The sequence below is a fragment of the Aotus nancymaae genome, unplaced genomic scaffold (assembly GCF_030222135.1).
Source record: "Aotus nancymaae isolate 86718 unplaced genomic scaffold, 86718_ANA_hifiasm-v0.15.2.pri h1tg000108l, whole genome shotgun sequence".
Lineage (NCBI taxonomy): Eukaryota > Metazoa > Chordata > Mammalia > Primates > Aotidae > Aotus > Aotus nancymaae.
The window spans coordinates 25,071,345-25,077,626 of record NW_026988523.1 but is presented as its reverse complement, the minus strand read 5'-3'; the positions used below and the strand labels follow the sequence as shown (position 1 = coordinate 25,077,626).

The 6,282-nt window shown below is 33.5% G+C and overlaps 2 non-coding genes across 2 annotated transcripts; both read right to left on the bottom strand.

The window, feature by feature from the left end:
* Positions 1-694: 694 nt before the first annotated feature.
* LOC135272371 (small nucleolar RNA SNORA8) lies at positions 695-833 on the bottom strand. The gene has a single exon (XR_010340527.1). It is a non-coding gene; the product is annotated as a small nucleolar RNA SNORA8 (small nucleolar RNA).
* Positions 834-3,106: 2,273 nt separating this feature from the next.
* On the bottom strand, positions 3,107-3,266 carry LOC135272407 (U1 spliceosomal RNA). Its single transcript, XR_010340560.1, has one exon. It is a non-coding gene; the product is annotated as a U1 spliceosomal RNA (small nuclear RNA).
* Between the last annotated feature and the right edge of the window lie 3,016 nt (positions 3,267-6,282).

Below are 6,282 nucleotides of genomic sequence, written 5' to 3'. Positions count from 1 at the left end.
AATATTTCTAATGCTATCAGGGAGTAGTTTAACAAAACAGAAATTAAATATTGACTATTCAAGAAGATTTCATTGTAGAATATATCACATTTCTTACAGAATTGAAACTACTTATAAAATGGCGACTGTTCCACTGGATATATAAATATGGCTTTATTATTTGGACCTATTCCATGGTATATTCCTCGCTATATGTTAATGTTTAAGTTAATCAGCATTATTGCCTTAAGACTTTCTAAAATTCACCTACAATCTCTTCTCATATAGTTTTTTTTTTTTTATTTTCACGTTCTACTCCATTGATATTCATTCAATCTTTAGAAATGTTTACTAATGTGACTTCCTGGGTTTTATCTGCACAAAGTCAGAATACCTGGAAAACAATGATATGGCAAAGCTGCCCAGTTCCCTCTCCCTTTCAGGGATCTGAATATCCTGAAACTCAGCATACCATGCAACAAACTAAATACCATATAAGAATGCAATTGAAAAGTCAGTTGTTTTGGTGTTTCATCAATATGATGCCTTGCTGTAACTGATAATCAGGTTAATCACAAATACATTAATTTGTAATGCTGAAAACAGTTTTACAAATATCATCTTACTCAAAACAAATATTTTATTGATTCTCATTAGTCCTAAATTAACTACATTTGCTTTCAAAAATATGCTTGGATAGCATCTTTTTTTAAAATACTGTATCAATAGAAATACCAGGTTAAACAAGCACAAAGCCAAGAAAACCAATGATGCCAGATACTGAATCTCTATAGCACTGGCCTCTGAACACCCTTGCAGGAAAACACTGCTGAGGGGAGATACCATGCAGTGCGAGCATCTTTTTAAAGTAATAAGATATGAGGCAGTGCTCTGTGATATTGGATCTGTATCCTCTATTTATAATAGTAACAGACACCTGCTTATCAGTTATTAGTTTGGCATTCTTCTAAAAGCCCTACAAATATTAACTCCTTCAACATATATAAACCTTATAGTTACTATTTCACAAAGGAGGAAATAGGAACATAAGAATAAGTATTTTGCTCAACCTCACATAACTACTATGATAGAATAGATTCAAACTGAAGTAGTCAGTCTGATTCCAGAATACATACTTTCAGGTTATATGAGTCACAGATGATATTGTGTTCTTAGTGTTTGATAAGCATTTAATTAGGATTAAGTGTTAGTGTTTATAAATATATCGGACACCTAGCAGGAATTAAGTCTATTTTCTTCATTTCGGTCCCATGACTTCACATTCACCTTCATGATTGGATACAAGTTTCCATATTGTCTGCAGTACACCGTTCCATCATGAACTATGTACAACAGCTTTTTAATCAGTGGCTTCAATCCAGGACTCAACTTCAAATCAGTACAACAGTAAGGAGCATTGAATTCTTGCAGATAACTTGACTTCAAGTTAATTTTTTTTACACGAAGAAGAATTACAAGCAAAGAGTTATAATAAGTCATCTTCATCACTTATTAATGAAACCTGGATATGATTTCTTCCTGTACTTTATGAATAGCAGACTTAAATTTAATTTTTATTAAAGAAAAACCAGATCTCTTTCCATGTTTTTAAAATTAAAAATACTAAGGGCATACCTGAGAAGTAGAAAATTTGATCACAACCCTAGCATTAGAATTAGATGTCTCATTTTCAAAAGAACAAGATTTCTGGCTCAACGTGCTGCTTGAAAATTTACAAGGGAGAGATGGAGAATGAAAGATAAGGTAAGAAATAGAAGGTACTGATGAATTACACACGAAGCTTGGTCATCCTTCATGATGTAGAGTGTACCAGAAATAGGTACTTTGCAGGATAATATATATGGTATTTCATGGGGCATTTCCCCCTGTGATTGATAATCAAATCGCCAATAATGTTGACAATTTTTCACTTTTAATAACTGCTTATAGTTTATTTCTATGAAGACAATCTTCTTTATTAAATAAAAGAAAATTTGAGATGGCTATCAAGATTGACAATGCGTCTTCTTAAATATTTAAACACCAGTGATTTATCAACCTACTTATTCTCATTGTTTGTCACTTGTTTTACAAGGGGAATAAATTACCATTTCCGTATTTCTTTTCACTTGACTCTGACCTTCCATGCTTGGAGGTCCCCTCCAATAGCAAACTGTCTTTCTGGATCCCTCAGTAACTTAGTCCCTAGATAACCACAAGTTTTTATTTTTAAATCTTACTTTCAGCAATTCCACAGCACTAAAGTTAATGGCTTGCTAAACCCTTGAATACCATTAAAAGCAAGAGTCTGCACATTTGTCTTTTAACTTTGTGTCTGTTCTACTTTCCATTCTTCTTTAAACAGTTGTTCTTCTATAAAAGCTCAGCAGGGAGATGTTCCCCACAGGCTCAATCAAGTGTTCACATCCGCCAGTCTCTCTAGCAGCGGCTTTAATACATTTACTTGGACAAAATTAGGCCCTGAAACGTGGTGAGTTCTCAATTTATTGAATGGCAAAGTAAAAACCAAACCAACCAAAAGGACTAAACAGATCCTCATATTTCCAATCTTCCAAATGTAACTTACATAAGATAGATCTTGGTCAATTTTTAGAAAAGGAAAACTTGGCAACTCCAAAAACAGAGGAAACTCCAAGAAATCTCCTTCATGTAAAAAATAAAACTAATAATGTCTCTGTATTCTTTGAACCTGCCTTTCTTTTGAAACTTAAATTATAAGAAAACAACAAATATTCTACATTAAAACGTTTAATAAGCTTACCTAAATTTCTGATGATATTGTGTAACTAAATGTAATTCAAATTTAAGAAAAATAAGTATTTTCCACATGAAGTACATATCAAACATACTAATATAAGCCAAAATCCTTATCATAAAACATCAGAATTACCAATAATGGATTTAGTGTTACACGGAAATTATATTACATTAAAATCTAATGTAAAAAAATGAGTATACTACCACAGAATTTCTATTTCAATTAAAATTACCAGACTAGAGAAGGTGGTACACTATAGTCTATATCATTATTATAAGAATGAGGTTACTCTCAATGAAGCTGATGACATGTTTTTCATTGGACCAAACATTTAGATGAATTTTTTTTTTTAGCACGAACGCTGTCCTCCACTACCTCAAATTATGCAGTCAAGTTTCCCACATTTGGGGAAACCGCAGGGTTCAGCACATTCAGAGTGCAATGGATAAGCCTCGCCCTGGGAAAACCACCTTTGTGATCATGGTATCTCCCCTGCCAGGTTAAGTATTGAGATGAGTTTTTAAAAGAAATATCATGTTGTTTTCCCAGATTATCATATCTTCCTTTGAATGTTGGATATATAATTAATGAAACCATTCAAGCTAAGAATAAATTGTCAGAAACTCATCTGTCTTTAGAGTTTATATATGTGTCACTTTATTAGATATTTGAGATGATTAATACACAGAAGGCTTTATTTCCACTAGGGGTTTACAATCTTCTCTAAATGTAAGGCAGACAGGAGTTCTTTCTCAACATGCAAGGGAAGAAAACAATTTTTCTTAAAACTTTTATTTTAAATTCAAGGGGCACACGTACAGGCTTATTGACTGGCTATGCTGTGTGATATCAATGTCTCACCTTGCTTAGGATAATGGCTTCCAGCTGAATCCATGTTGCTGCAAAGGACAGGATTTTGTCCTTTTTTATGACTGAATACTACTCCATAGTGTATATGTACTACATTTTCTTAATCCAGTCCACTGCTGATGGGTACCTAGGTACCCCGATTTCATGTCTTTGGTATTTTGACTAGTGCTATAATAAATATACAAATGCCTATGTCTTTTGCGTACAATGCTTTGTTTCTTTGGGGTATGAATCCAGTAATGGAATGGCTGAGTCAAATGGCAGTTCAACTTTTAGTTCTTTGAGAAATCTCCAAACTGCTTTCCACAGTGGCTGAACTAATTTGCATTCCCATCAACAGTATATAAGCATTCTCTTTTCTCCACAGCCTCACCAGCATCTGTTTTTTTTTTTTTTAACATTTTAATAATGGCCATTCTGACAGGTGTAAGACAGCACCTCATTGTTGTGTTGATTTACATTTCTCTGATGATTAGTGACATCTCATCAGTCTTGAAATAAAATCACTTAACATAGGAGAAAGCCAAATCAAATCTGTTCTATTTGTTCTATAAATGGGGAAATCACTCTAAAAATGGCAGGAGAGAAGTGGATATGGATCAAGAAATAGAGGGAGCATGTAATAAATTTCAAATGCCATTCATCAAAGGATTTGATTCTAGGGTCATTGCTTTATTAAATTTGTCTCCTATTCCATATTTCTAAATAGAAAACATGCATGAGCTAATATCAAACCCCAAGATTGCATCACAATGCTAAATGAAAATGTCATTTTAGACTTTGAAACCTTGATGCAATTTTATTTATTAATTCTGATTTTGATTTTTTTACCGCAAATCTATTTCAACAACACATTATCATAGCAACATGTTTCACTGTCTAAAAATTAAAATATGCTCTTTAATGATGGTATATACAATTGATTTAAATCATGAAAAGTAGAATGCATACTGAAGCTCACTTCCAGTGGTTAAATGGAATAAGATGGTTTTAAGTGGGTTATCATCATACTACGCATTAGAGAGGAATATATGGATGACACAGTTGTAAGTAGTTATGTCTCCAACTGTCAATCAATCTGACCTAGCAAGGTGCTTCTATTTGTCATAACTAGAAATCTCTAATAGTAAAGGTGAAGTGCAGACTAAAATGGCATTTAAATTCTCTGTTTATATTTACCCTAAGGCAGACATTTCCAAAGAGCCAGTTGGTATGGTGTAAATAAATTCCATATAAAATGTGTTATATCCATTTAGCTACGGGGCCACACTATATTTTACAAAGTATGACCCTCTCCCAACACATCATCTACGTGAATAAAGGGTAATGTGTAAATCTTTTCAAAAGTATATTTAAGTACTGCAATTAGCTGCAGGAAAGGATTCTGCTTTAAAATAAACCAAAATACAGTGTTTTCTTGATAACTAGGGACAACTGATTCCCTTCTCAGGGTTCATAAAAGGCTGCTGAAAGGAGATAGGGAAGGAAGGCTAAGCAGAGGATGATTTCGGTTCTTATTTCACTGTGGTTTATATCACATTTTAAATAAGCTTCATTTAGGGGAGAAAAAAGGTTTCTCTTGCTTGAATGAGAGTTTGAAATCCTCTGCATTATATCACTACTGCTGTTATTCCCTTTGCAAAGACTTGAGAGTAGAAAGAATAAAGCTGACTAGCTAACTAAAACAAGAATTGAACCCAGAAAGAACTGGGGACAAATAAAAAATTCAAGGGTACGCAACAACTCAGAATTTCCTGATTAATATGGAAATTTAGTCATAATTTCCTTGTTGTGTAACCTCACTTTTACTTCTACCATAATTCATCTTTTCTCATTAGAATATAAGTTATAAACATTTAAGACTGTGCCTGTCTATTGAGAAGTTGCTCGCCGCTCCTTGTCAATAAGAGGGAAATGGTACTCTGTTAAAAGTGGACCAAGAGTAGCCTATTTATGACATTATATCAAAATTGTAATTCGTTAATATTTTCTAGCTATTATTCTAACAAGAGCCCCCAGCATATTTAATTCTCCAACAGTGAAATGAGATTTTTTTTAAGTTGGCAGCCATTTCTACTCCAAAATAAAATATCTGCACATCTATTTGCTATCACGAGCCGTGCAGGAAGAAAATGCTGCCGCGGCACTTTGTGATCTACTGAGTCACAGTTTTTGTACTTTAACAGCATCAATGTCATTTAAATTACTGCTCTGAAAGTATTTGAAAGTATTCACACATTTGAAAAAAAAAAAAGTTTATATATTCTAAAATGTCCTGTTAGCTTGTGGTAAATATGACTCAAACCACCAAGTTATATTTTCACCTGAAGAACTGCTTTAGAAATTGAAAAATAATACCTCATTCCTCCATTATTTGCTTTGGATTTCTGTAGCAAATACTTTGTGAGAACAAAAAGTATACTTATTCTGAATAATTTTGAACGTCATAATATGGCATCTTAGAAATGAATAAGCAAGTTTAAAGAGGGGAAACTCGAGGCAACCAATTGAGTCAATTCCAGATCACAGAGAATTTTCAGGATTACAGACATTAGGGTTGCCAGGCTGGCAAAATTCCACCTTGGTAACGGAAGGCAGTCTACCCAAACCCCTACATGGCTTCATTTAACTACGGTAGATTTCCTTCGCTGTCC